The following is a 19,160-nucleotide window of genomic DNA, read 5'->3' as shown; positions in this document are numbered from 1 at the left end:
AGGCTGCACCAGGGGAGGTTTAGGCTGGCGGTGAGGAGAAAGTTCTTCACCCAGCGAGTTGTTTGTCATTGGAATGTGCTGCCCAGGGAGGTGGTAGAGTCACCATCACTGGAGGTGTTCAGGAGGAGACTTGACAGGGTGCTTGGTTGCATGGTTTAGTTGATTAGGTGCTGTTGGATGATGGGTTGGATGCGGTGATCTTGAAGGTCTCTTCCAACCTGGTCTGGTCTGGTCTGGTCTGGTCTATTCTATTCTATTCTATTCTAGGCAACCTGCTGTAGTGTGAGGTGTCCCTGACCATGGCAGGGGGGTTGGAACTGGCTGATCCTTGAGGTCCCTTCCAACCCTAACAGTGCTGTGAGTCTATGAATTCTATGATTTCTGACAAAATAATGAAGCTATTTCTACCAATCAGAGGAATGTTTGATGACTTGGTACCTGCAAATGCCTTAAAACCAGGCCTCAAACACATCTGTTGAGGTGTTCTGGGAAAAAAATCATTTGGTCCCAAGCTAAAGTTTGGAGGAATTTTGCTCTCTGAAGCAATAAGATGGATTTTTTTCTTATTATTGTTTTAAATGATCAAAGAGATACAAAGAGTAGGGCATTTTATATAAATATAGACTCAGTAGTGAGCCAGTGTGAATTACATTAAACTCAGTGGGAAACCTTCTATTAACCTTAGCAAGAATAGAATTAGGATTCCAGATCCTGAATTCTGCTTTAGGAGGCCTGTGTCAGGGGATTATTAAAATACCATCCTGATACTTTGTGAATGAATTGGACAATTAGTAGTACTAATTAGCAGCAGCTTCAGTTTGAAAGAACAGCTTGGCGAAAGTGCAGTGATTGAGGAGTGCTCGGTGATGAAGCAGGAAGCGTGGTGTCTCCTGGGGAGGGAAATGAAATTCCTGCCCTCTGGAAGTTTGTCTTGAACCTCTCCCTGTTTCAGGTGGGATCTCTGCTGGAGCACACACACACACACACCATGCAGGCATGACATTTAGCACCTTGTGGAGATAATGAGCAATGAATCATGGAGTTGTTTTGGTTGGAAAAGACCTTTGAGATCATTGAGTCCAACCATTAACCCAGCACTGCCAGGTCACCACTGAACCATGTCCCTCACCACATCTGCTCAGCTTTGAAACTTCTCCAGGCATGAGGACTCCACCACTGCCCTGGGCAGCCTTTGGGGAAGAAATTGTTCCCCATGTCCAATCTAAACCTCCCCTGGTGCAACCTGAGACTGTTTCCTCTCTTCCTATCACTTATTAGGGAGAAGAGACCAACTCCCACCTCACTCCAACCTCCTTTCAGGGAGTTGTAGAGATCCAGAAGGTCTCTGCTGAGCCTCCTTTTGTCCAGGCTGAACAACCCTACTTCTCTCCCCTCCTCCTTACAAGACTTGTGCTCTAGACCTTTCGCCAGCTTCATTGCTCATCTCTGGACCTGCTCTAGTACCTCAGTGTCCTTCTTGGAGTGAGTGGCCTAAAACTGAAGCAAGTACACAAGGTGTGGCCTCACCAGTGCCCAGTACAGAGGTCAGTCCCTTCCCTGGTCCAGCTGTCCACAGCCTTCCTGCTACAGAGCAGGATGCTGGTAGCCTTCTTGGCCACCTGGGCATGGACTCATCTTCATCCAGCTGTTGGCCAACACTCTGAGGTCCTTTCTGCCAGGCACTTTCCAGCCACTCTGCCCCCATCCTGCAGCATTCCTGGGCTTATTGAAGCCCACAGGAAGGACCCAGCACTTCAAAATCTGTGTGTGAAGAACTTTGGTTATCATTGTACTGGGAGCCTAACACCCCTTAGCCATAGAGGAGTGACAGAAGCAGAGAGCATGGAAAGTGTGAGTGTGGTGGTGATAAGCTGGTCACATCACTGAATAAGCAGAGTAAAATTCAACCTGTTAAACCCAGTCATTCCTTGATCTTCCCTAAGGTAATTCCTCTTTAAAAAGTTCAGTGATGAGAGGGCTGTGAAGCTACAGGCTTTTTTCTTCTGTGTTGTTGTTTTTTTCCTCTTTTTTTATCCTTAGCTTCTTGAAAGGTTTCCAATTATCTCATACCTCAGCAGTAACAGTGACAAAACCTTTCATGTGTGGGGGTGCTCATGTACCTGGGTGAGGTGATTCCTGTCTGTGTGAACTTCAGATCTACAAGGTTTCAGATTCAGGAGAAACCAGAACTTTGTGCCAGCAGCCTTGGTTGCAGACCAGCATAAAATTGATGCAGAGAGTCTGTGCTGGACCCCAGTTATTGAGTTCTCCTCCCATCAGCTGCCGTGGCAGGATTTGGCTTGCATGAGAGCTGAAAATCATAAAGATTGGGCAGTTGTGGAGAATGATGCCAAGAATTTTTAAATAAGGACTAACCTAGTCTTGAAAAGTTTATGTTCTTTTCTTTTTTGCAGGATTTAATTTTAAACAAGAGCATAATGTCATGTCCAAGAGAAGGCACTTCATTATCTGATGATAAAGTGTCATGGAGCAAAAGTATAAACTTGGTGTGCTTGCTGCCGTGAATTTCTTCTTTCCTAATGAGTTTGAGGCTTTGGAGAGCAGTTTAATCTTAGAATCATAGAATGCACTGGGTTGGAAGGGACCTTTAAAGGTCATCTAGTCCAACCCTCCTGCAGTTAGAAGAACTTCTTTAACTAGAGCAGGTTGCTCAGAGCTCCATCAAGCCTGACCTTGAATGTCTGCGGGGATGGGGTCTTTGCCACCTCCCTGGGCGACCTGTTCTAGTTCTGTTCAACACGTTCACAGTAAAGAACAACTTCCTAATGTCCTAGCTAAATCTCCCTTCTCTAGTTTAAAACCACTCCCCCTTGTCCTAGGGCTACATGCCCCTCTAAAGAGTCCTTCACTCAGCCCCTTTGAGTACTGAAAGGCCACCAGAAGGTCTCCCTAAAGCCTTCTCCAGATTGAACAACCCCAACTCTCTCAGTCTGTCTTTGTAGTAGAAGTGCTCCAGCTCTGATCATTTGTGTGGCCTCTTCTGGACCTGCTCTGGTAGCTCCATGTCTGCCTTGTGTTGGGGGCTCCACAGCAGTACTCCAGGTGAGGTCTCACCAGAGCAGAGGGCCAGAACCACCTCTCTTGATCTGTTGACCTTGCATCTTTTGATGCAGCCCAGAATGTGACTGACCTTCTGGGCTGCAAGTGCCCATCACTGCCTCATGTCCAGCTTTTCTTGTCCAAGTCCAAGTATCCATCATTCCTGCTTCTCATGCTGTTGGTGTATTTACTGAAGCATTGTGCAGTGCTTCATCGCTTTTGCCATGTTCTGAAAGGAAAGACTTAGAATCTTGGTGTCAGCAGAAGCAATTTGCAGACAATAATCTGAATCTGGTGGGTTCAATTAGGTCTTACTAGTGCAAGGAGAGTTCCAGCATGGTGTGGATGCACACAAGCAGCTGGAGAGGCAGCAGGAAACCTGGACAGGTGGAGAGGCAAGTTCAGCTGTCTGCAAGGCAGCGTTGGTGCATCCTATCAAGCATCACAAAAGGAATGTACAGTCGTGTGTGTAACATTTGTTTGCGCCTTTAAGCAAGTTGTAAATAGGCTTTGGAGACTCTGTTTCTGCAAGCTTTATCCATTATGGAGTACAGGAGAAGTTCAAAGTCATAATCCAGGACCACTGACCCTGCTGACAATCTCTCCACTTGTTTCCTATCTCAAGACAGGATATGACAAAGAGGTGAAGCCATGTGCACATCATGTATTTTCATGTGGGGGGAGAAAAAGAGGACTGTAGTGAAAACCAGCATGCCTTCTGCCTGCTAACAGCTGATAGAATGAGAGGAAATGGCCTCAAGTCACTCCAGGGAAGCTTTAGGTTGGATATTTGGAACAATTCCTTTGCTGCAAGAGTGGTCAGGCACTGGAGCAGGCTGCCCAGGGAGAGGTGGTGGAGTCCCCATCCCTGGAGGTGTTTAAAAACTGTGTGGACATGGTACTTTGGGACATGGGTTAGTGGCCATGGTGGTCTTGGGTTGAAGGTAGGACTTGATGATCTTAGAGGTGTTTTCCAACCCAAGCAATGCTATTGTTCTATTGCTATCAAAAGATAAGGGATTTTTCTGGTTTTTAAGTATATGACTGTTACCAATTTGATTCTGGAGCTTTCTTTGGTGGAGGGCAGCTGAGTTTGCAGTTGCTCTGGTGGGGACCTCTTGGGTGGGATGAAGTTTGTTGCTGTTTCTTGTCAGAGTTACTAAATGTGTTAGCAGGGAAGTTTGGACTAGGTGATCTCCAGAGGTCCCTTTCAACCCCTACCATTCTGTGAGTCTGTTTGCTTTTGGTGTGCTAAGGCTTGATGTCAGCAATAGAAATGAAGAAAATGCACTGACATGAGCCTCTCCTCAGGTGATGGCACTTGGGCACCTTTGGAAACACCACTGTGATTCAGGTAGAGACAACTACAGAATGAAAATCAATTATTGTTTTAGGCTGCAGCAGTAATCACTGCATTTTTATTTTCTGTTGCTAACTCCTTCCTTTGTCCCTCTACCAACATTTGTTTAGGAAGAAAAGGAGGGGAAAAGAGAAATTGGTATTACACTGAGCTCAAATTATTTGTTTATCATCTCAGTCCTCATCAATTTCACAGTTATCTCTATATTAAATTAAAGATCAGTGAAGGAGAAAAGCAGATTACATTTCCATTGTGTGAGCTAGAGGACAGCAGTGCATGTACAACAGGTCTGCAAGGGAGCTATGAGAAAGAAATCACAAGTTTTTAGAACACCCCCTTAGGGGTGAGTGCAAGTCATTGTGAAATTGTTCATCACTGTTTGATTCTGAGACCTCGTCACGACCCCAGACCAAATTGGAAGGTGTGACTGATCACAGGCTGTTAAGGGTTGGAAGGGACCTCTGGAGATGGTAGAATCAATGAGGTTGGAAAAGACCTCAGAGATCATCAAGCCCAACCTATCACCCTATGACTAACTAAACTATGGCACCAAGTGCCTCAGCCAGGCTCTTCCTCCAATGACGGTGACTCCACCACCTCCCTGGGCAGCCCATTCCAGTGGGCAATCACTCTCTCTGTATAGAACTTCTTCCTAACATCCAGCCTAAACCTCCCCTGGCACAGCTTGAGACTGTGTCCTCTTGTTCTGGTGCTGGTTGCCTGGGAGAAGAGACCAACCCCCACCTGGCTACAACCTCCCTTCAGGTAGTTGTAGATAGCAGTAAGGTCTCCCCTGAGCCTCCTCTTCTCCAGGCCAAGCAACCCCAGCTCCCTCAGCCTCTCCTCACAGGGCTGTGCTCAAGACCTCTCCCCAGCCTCATTGCCCTCCCCTGGACACGTTCAAGTGTCTCAATGTCCTTCTTAAATTGAGGGGCCCAGAAGTGGTCACAGTACCCAAGGTGTGGCCTAACCAGTGCTGAGTAGAGGGGCAGAGATCTTCAAGTCCATCCCCCCTGCCAGAGCGGGGCCATAGCATCCAGCACAGGTCACACAGGAATGCAGCCAGACAGGGCTTGGAAGTCTCCATAGAAGGAAACTCCACAACCACTCTGGGCAGCCTGTTCCAGTGCTCTGTGACCCTTATAGTAAAGAAGTTTTTCCTCATGTTGAGCTGGAACCTCCTGTGCTGCAGTTTACATCCATTGCCCCATGTCCTATCCCAGGGTGCAACTGAACAGAGCCTGTCCCTTCCTGACACCAGGCCCTCAGATATTTACAGACATTGATACATTCCCCTCTCAGTCTTCTCTTCTCTAGATTAATCAGCCCCAGGCCTCTCCTCACAGGACAGTGCTCCAGTCCCTTCATCACCCTTGTAGCCCTCCATTGGACTCTCTCAATTAGATCCCAGTCCCTCTGGAACTGGGGAGCCCAGAACTGGATGCAATATTGCAGGTGTGGCCTCACCAGAGCAGAGCAGCTGTTGGAGAGCACCTTTAGCTTCCCACACCTTACAGGCCCAAATCTGGAGTGATAACTTCATCCAGATATGAAGAAGGAAGCAGCAAACATATTGTGGTTTAATGTAGCAAACAGAGGGAAGTGCTTGCCATAGCAACCAGCAGTTAGGCACAAGGAGGGCTGTGGCACACGGACCTGCACTGTGCTTACCTCTTTATTAGCCAGCCTTGGCCAGGGCAGTGATTTTCTCCCTGCTCAGAAAGTGATCTATTTGTCAAGCTGATTGTTTGCCTTCCGATTGGAAATTGCGGGGTGAAGATTGCCTGTGTGCTGGTGCTGAATAGCAGCCTGCACCTCTCCTGTCAAAACCAAGGCTCTGGAGAAAATAAAAGTCTTTTCATGGCTGTAAGAGTCATTATTAGTACTTGTCACCTTCTTTATGGAACTATCAGATAGGCAGGATTTATGGGATTGAGACTATTGACTAAATGGATGGCTCTGATTTTCTCCTCTTGCAAATTAAAATTCCATTTCTTTTTTTCTTCTTTTTTTATTTTTTTTTTTGCCTGTAACTGGAGACAAAAAAAAAAAATAGGCAGGATCCCTTCTGACATCTTCTCTCTTCAAAGCCACAGCCACTTGAATGGCAGCGTTGCAAAAATCTGTGAAGAACTTTAGGATGTTGCAGTGATGCATCACGGTCCCAAAGCAAACATGGTAGCATAGTACCATAGTATCTGTCAGGGTTGGAAGGGACCACAAGGATCATCCAGTTCCAACCCCCCTGCCAGGGGCAGGGACACCCCACACTAGATCAGCCTGCCCAGAGCCTCATCCAGCCTGGGCTCAAACACCTCCAGGGACAGGGCCCCAACCACCTCCCTGGACAACCCATTCCAGGGCTTCACCACTCTCATGGGGAAGAACTTCCTCCTCACCTCCAGCCTCAATCTCCCCACCTCCAGCTTCATTCCATTCCCCCTAGTCCTATCACTACCTGAGATCCTGAGCAGTCCCTCCCCAGCCTTCCTGTAGCCCCCTTCAGATCCTGGAAGGCCACAATGAGGTCACCTCAGAGCCTTCTCTTCTCCAGACTGAACAGCCCCAACTCCTTCAGTCTGTCCTCATAGGAGAGGTGCTCCAGCCCTCTGATCATCCTTGTGGCCCTTCTCTGGACACGTTCCAGCTTCTCCAGATCCCTCTTGTAATAGGGGCTCCAGAACTGGAGCTATAGCTGATCTTTGAACTAGCTTCTCTAAAAGCCATCCCCCTTGTTACTGTACTTCTTGTTACTGTACTTCTGGTTTCAGCGTTGGTACTTGATCTATTGGTTATCAAGCAGTTAAAATGTATTTGTGATGCTGCATCCACGTGTTGCCTTTCAGAAGGAACAGTGCACTTGGCAAAGGCCATCTGGCCATGCAAAGGTAGTCTTGGAAGGCAGGATATTTGCTTCTCATTTTCTTCCATTTTAACTTCATTTTCTCCAGGTCCTGTCTGACAAATATTCAGGTAATAGATGTGAGTTCTAATTGCTAAGGAAGCGAGGTTATTACTGCCGACGTCTTTGTGCTGACATCAGTCAGATACTCAAACCAGTGCTTTTGAGATGTGCTTACCTGCTCTGTGCCATGCTAAGAGTTTCAATTTAGAACCAGGATCAAGCAGCTTGAATGGGTAGACAGCTAAATATTACTTTTCTTTAAACAATGCAATATCCTGATGCCCTCCTGTCAGAAGAGAAGAGGAGAAGATGCTTTCAGCACTGCAGTGCTCTATGCTCTAAAATAAATGAGAAAAACAGACGTGATTTTTGGCCTGGCTGAGCCAAATTTACCACTGCTCTTTTCCTGTGCATGTGCCACTCCTTCCAAAGCAGCTAGTCCAGCACCAGCATTCCTCCAGCCACAGAGATTAGGGAACTGATCCAGGCTAAGACTAATCCAGCAGAAATACCCAAATCGGCTCCTTTATCTGATCCCCTGGACCGGCGTTAGCCATGGAGGAGGAGAGGGGCAGCACCTGGAGCCAGGAGGAGCCTTGCAGCAGAGGGTTGAGTTGTATCACAGTATCACTAAGGTTGGAAGAGACCTCGAGGATCATCGAGTCCAACCTGTCACCACAGACCTCATGGCTAGACCATGGCACCAAGTGCCACATCCAGTCCCCTCTTGAGCACCTCCAGTGATGGTGACTCCACCACCTCCCTGGGCAGCACATTCCAATGGCCAATCTCTCTTTCTATGAAGAACTTCTTCCTAACATCCAGCCTAAACCTCCCCTGGCACAGCTTGAGACTGTGTCCTCTTGTTGTGGTGCTGCTTGCCTGGGAGAAGAGACCAACCCACACCTGGCTACAACCACCTTTCAGGTAGTTGTAGAGGGCAATGAGGTCACCCCAACCCTTCTCTTCTCCAGGCTAAACAACCCCAGCTCCCTCAGCCTCTCCTCACAGGGCTGTGCTCAAGGCCTCTCCCCAGCTTTGTTGCCCTTCTCTGGACACCTCCAAGTGTCTCGATGTCCTTCTTAAACTGTGCCCTCTCACATGAGCAAGGGGCTACAGTGTGGGGATTTCCTCCTTGAGAAGAGGAGTCCCAGGGAAATGGAGACATAAGGAAAAAGCCTGGAGTGCCCAACATTTTGAACCTTCATGCAGAGGAGCTGGCAGAGCCCTGATTTAAACCAGGTCTTCTGCATTGATCAAGGCTCCAGCTCTACCCTGGGGAATCCTGAAAATCCTCTGATCCCTGTAGTTAGTCCAAGTGTCCATGGAAAGGTATTTTCACACTCTTGATGCAGGTTATAATAACAGTATTTAATGGAAGGCTGTGGTCAGGCCAAGTTTGTGATTCTCCATCCCATGTTCAAGTCAGAGAACTGGTTGGAGCTGCCTTTGGTTTAAGTGAAAAATCAACAAAGCACTTCAGGTAGAAATGTCTTCAAGTCTGAAATCTGGTGTCACAGCTTCTTGGTGGGGTTTATGTGAGTTTCAGGGTATGTGTATGAATGTTTATATACAGAGAGAAATGTGTGTATCAATTGGCTAAAAATAGGCCAAACCAGGCATGTCTTTTACAGTTGTAGCTCTCTGAGGGTTTATGGTAGATCTTTGCAAAAACAGCTCATGAAAAAGTCCTCTTTTTTTTCCCCCCCGTTCTCCAGCTGTGTGGGCTCCAGATCTATAACCAAACTCTGTGGACATGGAAAGCAGTGAAGGATGTCACCAGAGCTGGCCACAACCTGTGGACAGTATTCTGGGTTTTGTGTTTATGGTCAGTGAAGAAAGATCCTTCCAGAGGGCAATTCAGAATGCAGATGTAATTAGGATCAGATTAGATTCATTTATTTCAAATCCCACTTTGGACTCAACCTTGCCAGGCTGGACAGATGGGCAGAGTCCAGTGGCATGAGATTTAGCACATCTAAGTGCTGGGTTCTACACATTGGCCACAGCAACCCCAAGAGGACACAGTCTTAAGCTGTGCCAGGGGAGGTTCAGGCTGGATGTGAGGAAGAAGTTCTTCCCAGCAAGAGAGATTGGCCATTGGGATGTGCTGCCCAGGGAGGTGGTGGAGTCACCACCGCTGGAGGTGTTTAAAAAGAGACTGGATGAGGCACTTGGTGCCATGGTTTAGTTGATTAGATGGTGTTGGGTGATAAGTTGGACTTGATGATCTCAAAGGTCTTTTCCAACCTGGTGTGGTGTGGTGTGTTGTGTTCTATCCTATCCTATCCTATCCTATCCTATCCTATCCTATCCTATCCTATCCTATCCTATCCTATCCTATCCTATCCTTTCCTATCCTACTCTATTCTATTATTTCTTCACTGACTGCTAGGTGAACCTCACCAGGTTTGGTCAGTGTTTGGTGTTCTGAAGGTACCCATGGATTTTCCCTAGTGAAGCAGTCTGTCAGAGAAGCTTCCATGAAGCACAGGTTTGATGAGCTGTCTTTCTGCCAGCTTTGATTTAGTCCAACATGTATTTTATTGCAGGAAGAAGAGGCTTTACCACAACAAAACAGGCAAAGAAACACAAAGACTTGAAGAAACAGCACTTCTAATTCTTTCCAAAAGTTCAGAGACCCACCCAAAGCTGGTGGATGACCTCCACCAGTCTGCCTGAGTTGAGGTAGGTGAATTCTCTCTTTGCTCCTCTGGCTGTCACATGCTTATGGATAGCCAGCACTGATTTCAGACTTTAAACCCATTGATTCTGTTTTCTCTGATGTGTCAGAAGACAATGGTGGGCTTCCAGTAGGCTGCTGTTAGGTTGTTTATCTGCCAGCAGCAGAGTGCCACAGCTGGAAAGGAGTGATACCATCTTCATTTTCAGTGGTAGGGGAGATGCTGCCGTTAGGAAACAGAATACACACAGCAATTACTGGAAATCAAGTCAGCCCAGATCACACTGCATGCTTCTGAGCATCTTTCAAAACTTCTGCCAGTTACTTTCCAGCATGGAGCTCATTGCTGTAATTTCATAGAATGGCTTAGGTTGGAAGGAGCCCCAGAGATCATCTACTCCAGCCTCCCTGCCATGGGCAGCGACTCCCCTCAACTAGATTTGACTGCTCAAGGCCTCATCCAGCCTGGCCTTCAACACCCCCAGGGAGGAGGCATCTGCATCCTCCCCAGACAGCCTATGCCAGAGAAGAACTTCTTCCCAAACCTTTCCCTTTTGTCCTGTTTCTAGACACCCTTATGCAAAGTCCCTCTGCAGCCTTCCTGTTGGATCCCTTCAGGTATTGGAAGGCAGCTCTACAGTCCCCCTGACGTCTGCTCTTCTCCAGGCTGAACAACCTCAGTTCCCTCAGCCTGTCCTCAGGGCAGAGGTGCTAGGATCATCCATCCTTGTGGCCCTCCTCTGGACTCACTTCAACAGCTCTGTGTCCTTCTTATGCTGGGGCCACCAGAAGTGGATGCAGTATTTGAGGTGGGCTCTCACCAGAGCAGAGCGAAGGGGCAGAATCCCCTCTCTCGACCCAGCCGGGCACACTGCCCTTGATGCAGCCCAAGTTTGGAATGAACTGCTCTGGAGGAACACTTTGCATTTCTGAGGTCCCTTCCAAGCTAAGCCATTGTATGATTTTTTCAGTTATGCCAGAGGACAAATGGGAAGAAGAACCTGAGAAACAGCATAGAATCCAGTTGATTGGTTTAGAAGAAATATGTTTTAAACCTACCTGACAGAAGAAGAGAGCTGGCTGACTGCCATTGCTTTTCTCTCCTCCTTCATGACAGCACACAATTGAAAATTTATTGGGTTTGTTTCTCTTACTGGAAAAGCATTTTGAGGCTTTTTTTTTTGTCTTTTGGTGGTAGGGAAAGCAGAGTCTCTTTAATTTTAGCTGCATCAAACAGCATAGTTGTAAGAATATTGTATGTATCTTCAGAGATTAGATGGGGACAGGATTTTTTTTAATCTGGTAGCACAGACTTGTTATGTAAATAGAAAGCTCACAAAGCAAACCAGACACATGCAGGGAGAAAGGAAAGGAAAGAAAAAGCCAAACAGATGTCTCATCCCCAAAAATACATTTGCCAGTAGACTCCTGCAACTCGGGGAGAGCTCACTGGGAAGTTTATTGTGCTGCTTGTGTGTGCAGGCAAAAAAAACCCAAACATATTGTAGTCCCTCAGTGAGTCCTGTGCTTATCTCTGAGTGGTAGACTGAGCTTCCCATGTGTGGGGCTATTTAATAACAGGGCAGCAGTGTCCACATGGCCCAACAGCTATGGCAGTCCCCTTGCATTAGATAGCAGACTGCTGAAGTGCTTCTTCTGAAGGGCCAAGTGTCTAGTTGTTTAATTGGGAAGACCAACAGAATTCCTGTACATTTTGGAATGGAATGGAATGGAATGGAATGGAATGGAATGGAATGGAATGGAATAGAATAGAATAGAATAGAATAGAATAGAATAGAATAGAATAGAATAGAATAGAATAGAATAGAATAGAATAGACCAGGTTGGAAGAGACCTTTGAGATCATTGTGTCCAACCCATCAACCAATCCAACACCACCTAAACAACTAACCCATGGCACCAAGCACCCCATCAAGTCTCCTCCTGAACACCTCCAATGATGGTGACTCCACCTCCTCCCTGGGCAGCACATTCCAATGGGCAATCTGTCTTGCTGGGAAGAATTTCTTCCTAACATCCAGCCTAAACCTCCCCTGGCACAGCTTGAGACTGTGTCCTCTTGTTCTGGTACTGGCTGCCTGGGAGAAGAGACCAACATCCACCTGGCTACAACCTCCCTTCAGGTAGTTGTAGAGAGCAAGAAGGTCACCCCTGAGCCTCCTCTTCTCCAGGCTAAGCAGCCCCAGCTCCCTCAGCCTCTCCTCACAGGGCTGTGCTCCAGACCCCTCCCCAGCTTTGTTGCCCTTCTCTGGACACCTTCCTGTATCTCAACATCTTTCCTAAACTGAGAGGCCTAGAACTGTACACAGGAATCCAGGTGTGGCCTAAGCAGTGCTGAGTACAGGGGCAGAATGACCTCCCTGCTCCTGCTGGCCACACTGTTCCTGATGCAGGTCAGGATGCCATTGGCCTTCCTGGCCACCTGGGCACACTGCAGGCTCATGTTCAGCCTACCATCAACCAGCACCCCCAGGTCCCTCTCTGCCTGGCTGCTCTCCAGCCACTCTGACCCCAGCCTGTAGCACTGCATGGGGTTGTTGTGGCCAATGTGCAGAACCTGGCACTTGGATGTGTTCAATCTCCTGCCCTTGGACTCTGCCCATCTGTCCAGCCTGTCCAGGTCCCTCTGCAGAGCCTCTCTACCCTCCAGCAGATCAACTCCTGCCCCCAGCTTGGTGTCATCCACGTCTTACTGCTGATGGACTCAATGCCCTCATCCAGATCATCCATGAAGATGTTAAAGAGCATTTTTTGTTTTCACAAATGCTTGTGTTTAACTCTTCATCACACACACACAAACCCCCCAAACAACCCTGGTAGTGGGCAAGGAAAGCCAGGCAGGCTGGTTTAAAAAGGAGAATGAGTCCCAGACTTTGAGGAGGGGAGAAGCAATGCAGAGCCTATTGAATTAGCCACAAGAATTCTCTTGGCTCGCCATATTGGAGCCTTTTGATTATCACCGGTAGTCTAGGCTTACTATTTATAAACCTGTGCTCTGCAGCTGGGCAGCTCTCTCTCTGTGGCACCAGGATTTTGCTGCTAGGAAGTTTGTAAATGACATGTGCATCATTAGGGTAATTAATTTCTTTTTACTTTATGTTTGGTTTTTATTGCAGCAGAAAACTTTAATTGCGTCTTTGCTTCCACGCTGCCTTTTGGGGTGGTTTTTAATGCTGAGGTTTTTGTCATGATCAGAATACAGAATTCAGAATGAACCAGGTTGGAAAAGGCCTTTGAGGTCATCGAGTCCAACCTATCACCCAACACCATCTCATCAACACCATCTAATCCTTACTGTTTGATTTAGGTATTGAGTCCAAAATGTACTCAGCACTGATTAGGCCACACCTTGAGTCCTGTGTCCAGTTCTGGGCTCCTCAGTTTAAGAAGGACATCGAGATGCTGGAAGGTGTCCGGAGAAGGGCAGTGAGGCTGGGGAGAGGTCTTGAGCACAGCTCTGTGAGGAGAGGCTGAGGGAGCTGGGGTTGCTTAGCCTGGAGAAGAGGAGGCTCAGGGGAGACCTTACTGCTCTCTACAACTATCACAGTATCACAGTATAACTTAGGTTGGAAAGGACCTCGAGGATCATCAAGTCCAACCTGTCAACACAGACCCCATGACTAGACCATGGCACCAAGTGCCACATCCAATCCCCTCTTGAACACCTCCAGGGATGGGGACTCCACCACCTCCCTGGGCAGCACATTCCAATGACGAATGAAGAACTTCCTCCTCACCTCGAGTCTAAACTACCTGAAGGGAGGTTGTAGCCAGGTGGGGGTTGGTTTCTTCTCCCAGGCAACCAGCACCAGAACAAGAGGACACAGTCTCAAGCTGTGCCAGGGGAGGTTTAGGCTGGATGTTAGGAAGCAGTTCTTCCCAGCAAGAGAGATTGGCCATTGGAATGTGCTGCCCAGGGAGGTGGTGGAGTCACCATCCCTGGAAGGGTTTAAGAGGAGCCTGGCTGAGGCACTTGGTGCCATGGTTTAGTTGATGAGATGGTGTTGGGTGATAGGTTGGACTTGATGATCTCTGAGGTCTTTTCCAACCTGGTGTACTGTGTAAATTCATTTTAAGAATGCTTCATGGAGGTTTCTTGGGGCTTTTCATTGCTGCTGTGATTGTTTTTTGCTAGGAAGCTTCAAATCTGTTTCTTTATTTGCATTCATTTCGCTAAAGCATGGAGGAGGGTTCTTCAGGCTGTTCTTAGGAGCTCCTTTAACTGATGCTGCTTCACTCTTCAGTGCAGTGTCCACATGACCTAGTTATTTTAAGCCCTTGTATGACTTAGGTTTCATTCTTGGCTCTTGCATCCATCTATTGCAATTGTTTCCAGTAAATTAGCTTTACAGTGTTTGCCATGATTAGCATTATCCACTCGAGGGGAAGTCCATCAGAAAAATGTCTCTTATCAATACCTTTCAATGTGTTTAAACATTAATAAATAATTTGATCTGAGAATGTAATATCCATAGTGGAATTACCATCTAAAATATATATGTGTGTGTATATATATATTTGTATGCAGATTCTTTGGTGGTGGCTTATATCACCTTGCTGTTCGGTGTGCTGCTGTAAAGATAAGCTGCGTTGGGGCCCATGGATGCTTATTTATTGACTGCTTTATGAATAACCTGCATCAAAATGTTCATTTTTTTGCAAGTATTTCGTGCAGCCTATGCACAGTGGGAAGGAGTGAAAAATTGCTGTCATTTCTGCCGTTGAGGAAGAAATTCTGGTGTTGAAATGAAGCCATTTGTATGTTAGAGCTGCAGATCCAGAGTACTGCGTTCCTCTTTATCGAGATGTGAAGGACAAGGGTCAGGAGGACAGAGCCAGGCTCTCCTCAGTGATGCCCACTGATAGGGCAAGGGGCAATGGGTGCAAGCTGAAGCAGAGGAGATTCCACAGGGAGAGAAGGGAAAGCTTTTTCACTGTGAGGGTGCCAGAGCCCTGGAGCAGGCTGCCCCCAGAGGTTGTGAAGTCTCCATCTCTGGAGACATTCAAAACCCGCCTAGATACGTTCCTGTGTGACTTGCTCTAGGTGATCCTAGCAGGAGGGTTGGACTGGATGATCTTTTGAAGTCCCTTCCAACCCCTAACGTTCTATGATTCTGTGATTCAATTTCTTGATAACCTCCAGCTAGCAGCAAAGGCCCAGTGGTCACAGCCCAGCCTTGGGAGTCCTGTGGATTCTTCCAAGTTCAGTGTCCCTCAAACTCTACTACTACCTGAAGGGAGGTTGTAGACAGGCAGAGGTTGTAGACAGGCGGAGGTTGGTCTCTTCTCCCAGGCAGCCATCACCAGAACAAGAGGACACAGTCTCAGGCTGTGCCAGGGGAGGTTTAGGCTGGATGTTAGGAAGAAGTTCTATACAGAGAGAGTGATTGCCCATTGGAATGGGCTGCCCAAGGAGGTGGTGGGGTCACCATCACTGGAGGTGTTCAGGAGGAGACTTGCTGGGGTGCTTGGTGCCATGGGTTAGTTGTTTAGGTGGGTTGGATTGGTTGATGGGTTGGACATGATGATCTTGAAGGTCTCTTCCAACCTGGTCTATCCTATCCTATCCTATCCTATCCTATCCTATCCTATCCTATCCTATCCTATCCTATCCTATCCTATCCTATCCTATCCTATCCTATCCTATTCCATTCCATTCCATTCCATGTCATTCTTCTTTCACCACATAACTTGGCTATGTTGTGAACAGCTTCTGCTGCAGCTCTGTCCACTCAGTGCCCCAATTCTTCAGCTGCTATATTATTTTTTCATCATAACTCTTCAGTAGTGAGACCCTGTGACTGGTTACATTTATAAAGCAGACTTTTGTTTACTCAACAAAGTTGCTTAACCCTTTCAGCTCTGGGGAAGAGGCTTTATTGTATTACTAGCAATAATATAGAGTGGCTTAGGTTGGAAAGAGCTTTAAAGATCATCTACTCCAACCTTCCTGCTGTGAGCAGGGACATCTCGCAACTACACTTGGTTGCCCAAGGCCTCTTCCAACCTGGCCTTGAACACCTCCAGGGAGGGGGCATCCAGAACCACTCTGGGCAACCTGTTCCAAAGTCTTCCTGCCTTGTGCTGAAGAACTATTCCTAACAGTCTTATTTTATGAATGTTTTCTTGTTCTTCCATTGCAATGATAGCTGTGTACTGGCAGAACCTTGTTAGCATTCTAGGGACAGGAAAATCATTCAGCGGTGGTGAGGCACTGGAACAGGTTGCCCAGGGAGGCTGTGGATGCCCTCTCCCTGGAGGTGTTCAAGGCCAGGTTGGATGGGGCCTTGAGCAACCTGGTCTAGTGGAAGGTGTCCCTCCTCATTGCTCTCTACATCTCCCTGAGAGGAGGTTGGAGTGAGGTGGGGATTGGTCTCTTCTCCCTAGTATCAGGTGATAGAACGAGAGGAAATGGCCTGAAATTGCACCCGGGGAGGTGTAGGTGGATATTAGGATCAGTTTCTTTGCTGCAGGAGTGGTCAGACACTGGAACAGGCTGCCCAGGGGGGTGGTGGAGGCACCATCTCTGGAGGTGTTCAACCAACATGTGGACATGGCACTTGGGGACATGGTTTAATGGCCGTGGTGGTATCACAGTATCTTAGGTTGAAGGTTGGACTCAATGACCTTAGAGATCTTTTCCAACCAAACCAATTCCATGATTCTGTTACTCCATGGCTCTGTTATTCTGTGATCTATTTTAATGAAAGATTGATTTTTTTTTTAAAGCCAAATCCTCAATAATTCTGAATTATTGTACTTCCAATCCTTAAATATGTTCTTACTGAATCCTCAGGCTTTCAGGTGTAATGTTTCAAAGCCCTACATGAAGTCTTTTGGATATGCCTTTAACCTAATGAGCTCCATTCCATTTCACCTCTAAAAGACCTAATTAATTGAGTTAAAATCCTGCAAAGACTGTTAACTCCTTTCAGTGTCAAGAGAAATTGAAACTGGCACAGTCAAAGCCTAACCAGCTGTGAGCTGGCAGAGGACTGCAGGTGTGTTTTGGTGGTGGTGGTTCAGAAGGAGATGGCTCAATAACAGGCAGATCACAGAATCATTTTGGTTGGGAGAGACCTTTGAGATCATCAGGTCCAACCATATGGATGTTATGGACTAAGCTAGGCTCTGTTTCAGCTGGGATTCACCAGTGTGTGTGTTTCAGTGCAAAAGCCTAATTTAACAGCTCATCCACAATCTGGTGGAACCTTCTACACAACCAAGGCCATTTGCATAGAGGAACTCTTTAAAGCCTTTGTAGTTGAAGGTTTTTAGTGGTCATTATAGAATCATAGCATTGTTAGGGTTGGAAGTGACCTCAAGGATCATCCAGTTCCAACCCCCCTGCCATGGCCAGGGACACCTCACACTACAGCAGGTTGTTCACAGCCACATCCAGCCTGACCTTAAAATCCTCCAGGGATGAGGCTTCCACCACCTCCCTGGGCAACCTGTGCCAGTCTCTCACCACCCTCATGGGGAACAACTTCCTAACATCCAATCTCAATCTACCCATTTCTAGTTTTCTTCCATTCCCCCCACTCCTATCACTCCCTGACACCCTCAAAAGTCCCTCCCCAGCTTTCTTGTAGCCCCCTTCAGATACTGGAAGGCCACAATTAGGTCTCCTCAGAGCCTTCTCTTCTCCAGACTGAACAGCCCCAACTCCCTCAGTCTGTCCTCAGAGCAGAGCAGCTCCAGCCCTCTGCTCATCCTTGTGGCCCTTCTCTGGACACCTTCCAGTGCCTCCAGATCCTTGCTGTAATAGGGGCTCCAGGACAGCTCAACTTGTCTGGAGGCATGTGTAGTAGTTCTCTCATAAAATGCATATTGACCTTCCTGTTTAAATCTATTGGTTCTTTTGGACAGTGAACCACGAGAATCATAGCATCACAGAATGGTTTGGGTTGGAAGGGAGCATCTAGTTCCACACCCCCTGACATGGGCAGAGATACCTTCCACTGAACCAGGTTGCTCAAGGCCTCATCCAGCCTGGCCTTGAACACTTCCAGTAAGGGCACATTTACAACCTCCTTGGGCAACCCATTCCAGTGTCTCACCACCCTCTTTATCAAGAATTGTTTCCTTATCTCCAGCCTGAATTTCTCTTCTCCCAGCTCAAATTCATTGCCCCTTGCCCTGTCACTGCAAGCCCTCATAAAAAGTCCCCTTCCTTGTAGGTCCCCTTCAGGTACTAGAAGGCTGCTCTAAGGTCTCCCTGGAGCCTTCTCTGCTCCAGGCTGAACAGACCCAACTCTTTCAGCCTGTCCTCACAGGGGAGGTTCCCTAGCCCTCCAGCCATACTTGTGGCTTCCTCTGGATCCACTCCAGCAGTTCCATTTGCTTTGTGTGTTGGAGCACCTGAACTGAAGGCTGTACTCCAGGTGGGGTCTCACCAGAGCAAAGCAGAGGGGGAGAATCACCTCACTTGTCTCTCTTAGATCAGTTTCCAGTCAGAGCCATCCTACTCTTCTTTAATATTATTGTAGTTTATATTAGAAGTCATTTACCAAGGCCTTGCAAAGCAGTCAAGAAAAGTGGGATCAAACCATTTGGCTCTCTTGCATTTAAATAACACAACTGTCTCAACAGATGTAACGTGGAAGCGTTCCTCAGATGAGGGGTGTAGTAAGACAAGGAGCCAGCCTCAATGGACATAGCCCATTCTGGAGATCTGAACAGGAGACTGTCTAAAGCAAAGCTTCAAGTGCATCAAGAGTTTTAAGAAGCCTGAAGATCCCCAAGGTAACCAGAAGCAAGACCATGAGGAGTAATGTAGGTAAGTATTCCAAACAAAATCAGCACATTTATTCAGCCCAGAAACTTTGGTCTCCTTTTGCTGGTTTTAGGCTCTGGTAGTAAAGTTTGTTACAAAATGTATTTCAAGTAGTAAAATAATCTGAGATAACATTAAAAAAGCAACCAACCAAGAGGAAGAGCAGAGATCTTCAGCATTTAACTGTGCTGAGGGAGACAAGGAAACAATATAGCAGTTGCTAGATGAAAGGCAGTGCACTCATACGTGGACCAAGAGAGCAAAGAAGCTTTCTTGACCTAGATTTCCCAGATTGTATTGAAGCAGCATAAGAAGCACAGTATTTTAATGGTTAGAAAACTGCAGTTTTGTG

The 19,160-nt window shown here is 47.1% G+C and overlaps 1 protein-coding gene across 1 annotated transcript in view; it reads left to right on the top strand.

Moving 5' to 3' along the window:
* Window positions 1-19,160, top strand: part of MBD5 (methyl-CpG binding domain protein 5) — a 205,702-nt gene that overhangs the window by 110,039 nt on the left and 76,503 nt on the right. The window contains 2 exon segments of the mRNA XM_068158686.1: window positions 9,878-10,013; window positions 18,625-18,811. The gene's annotated coding sequence lies outside the window, so the exon portion shown is untranslated.

Source organism: Melanerpes formicivorus, unplaced genomic scaffold, assembly GCF_026170545.1.
Source record: "Melanerpes formicivorus ecotype bairdi unplaced genomic scaffold, bMelFor1.0.p_v2 SCAF_41, whole genome shotgun sequence".
NCBI lineage: Eukaryota > Metazoa > Chordata > Aves > Piciformes > Picidae > Melanerpes > Melanerpes formicivorus.
The sequence above is the reverse complement of the archived record's forward strand: the minus strand, read 5'-3'. Positions and strand labels throughout refer to the sequence as shown.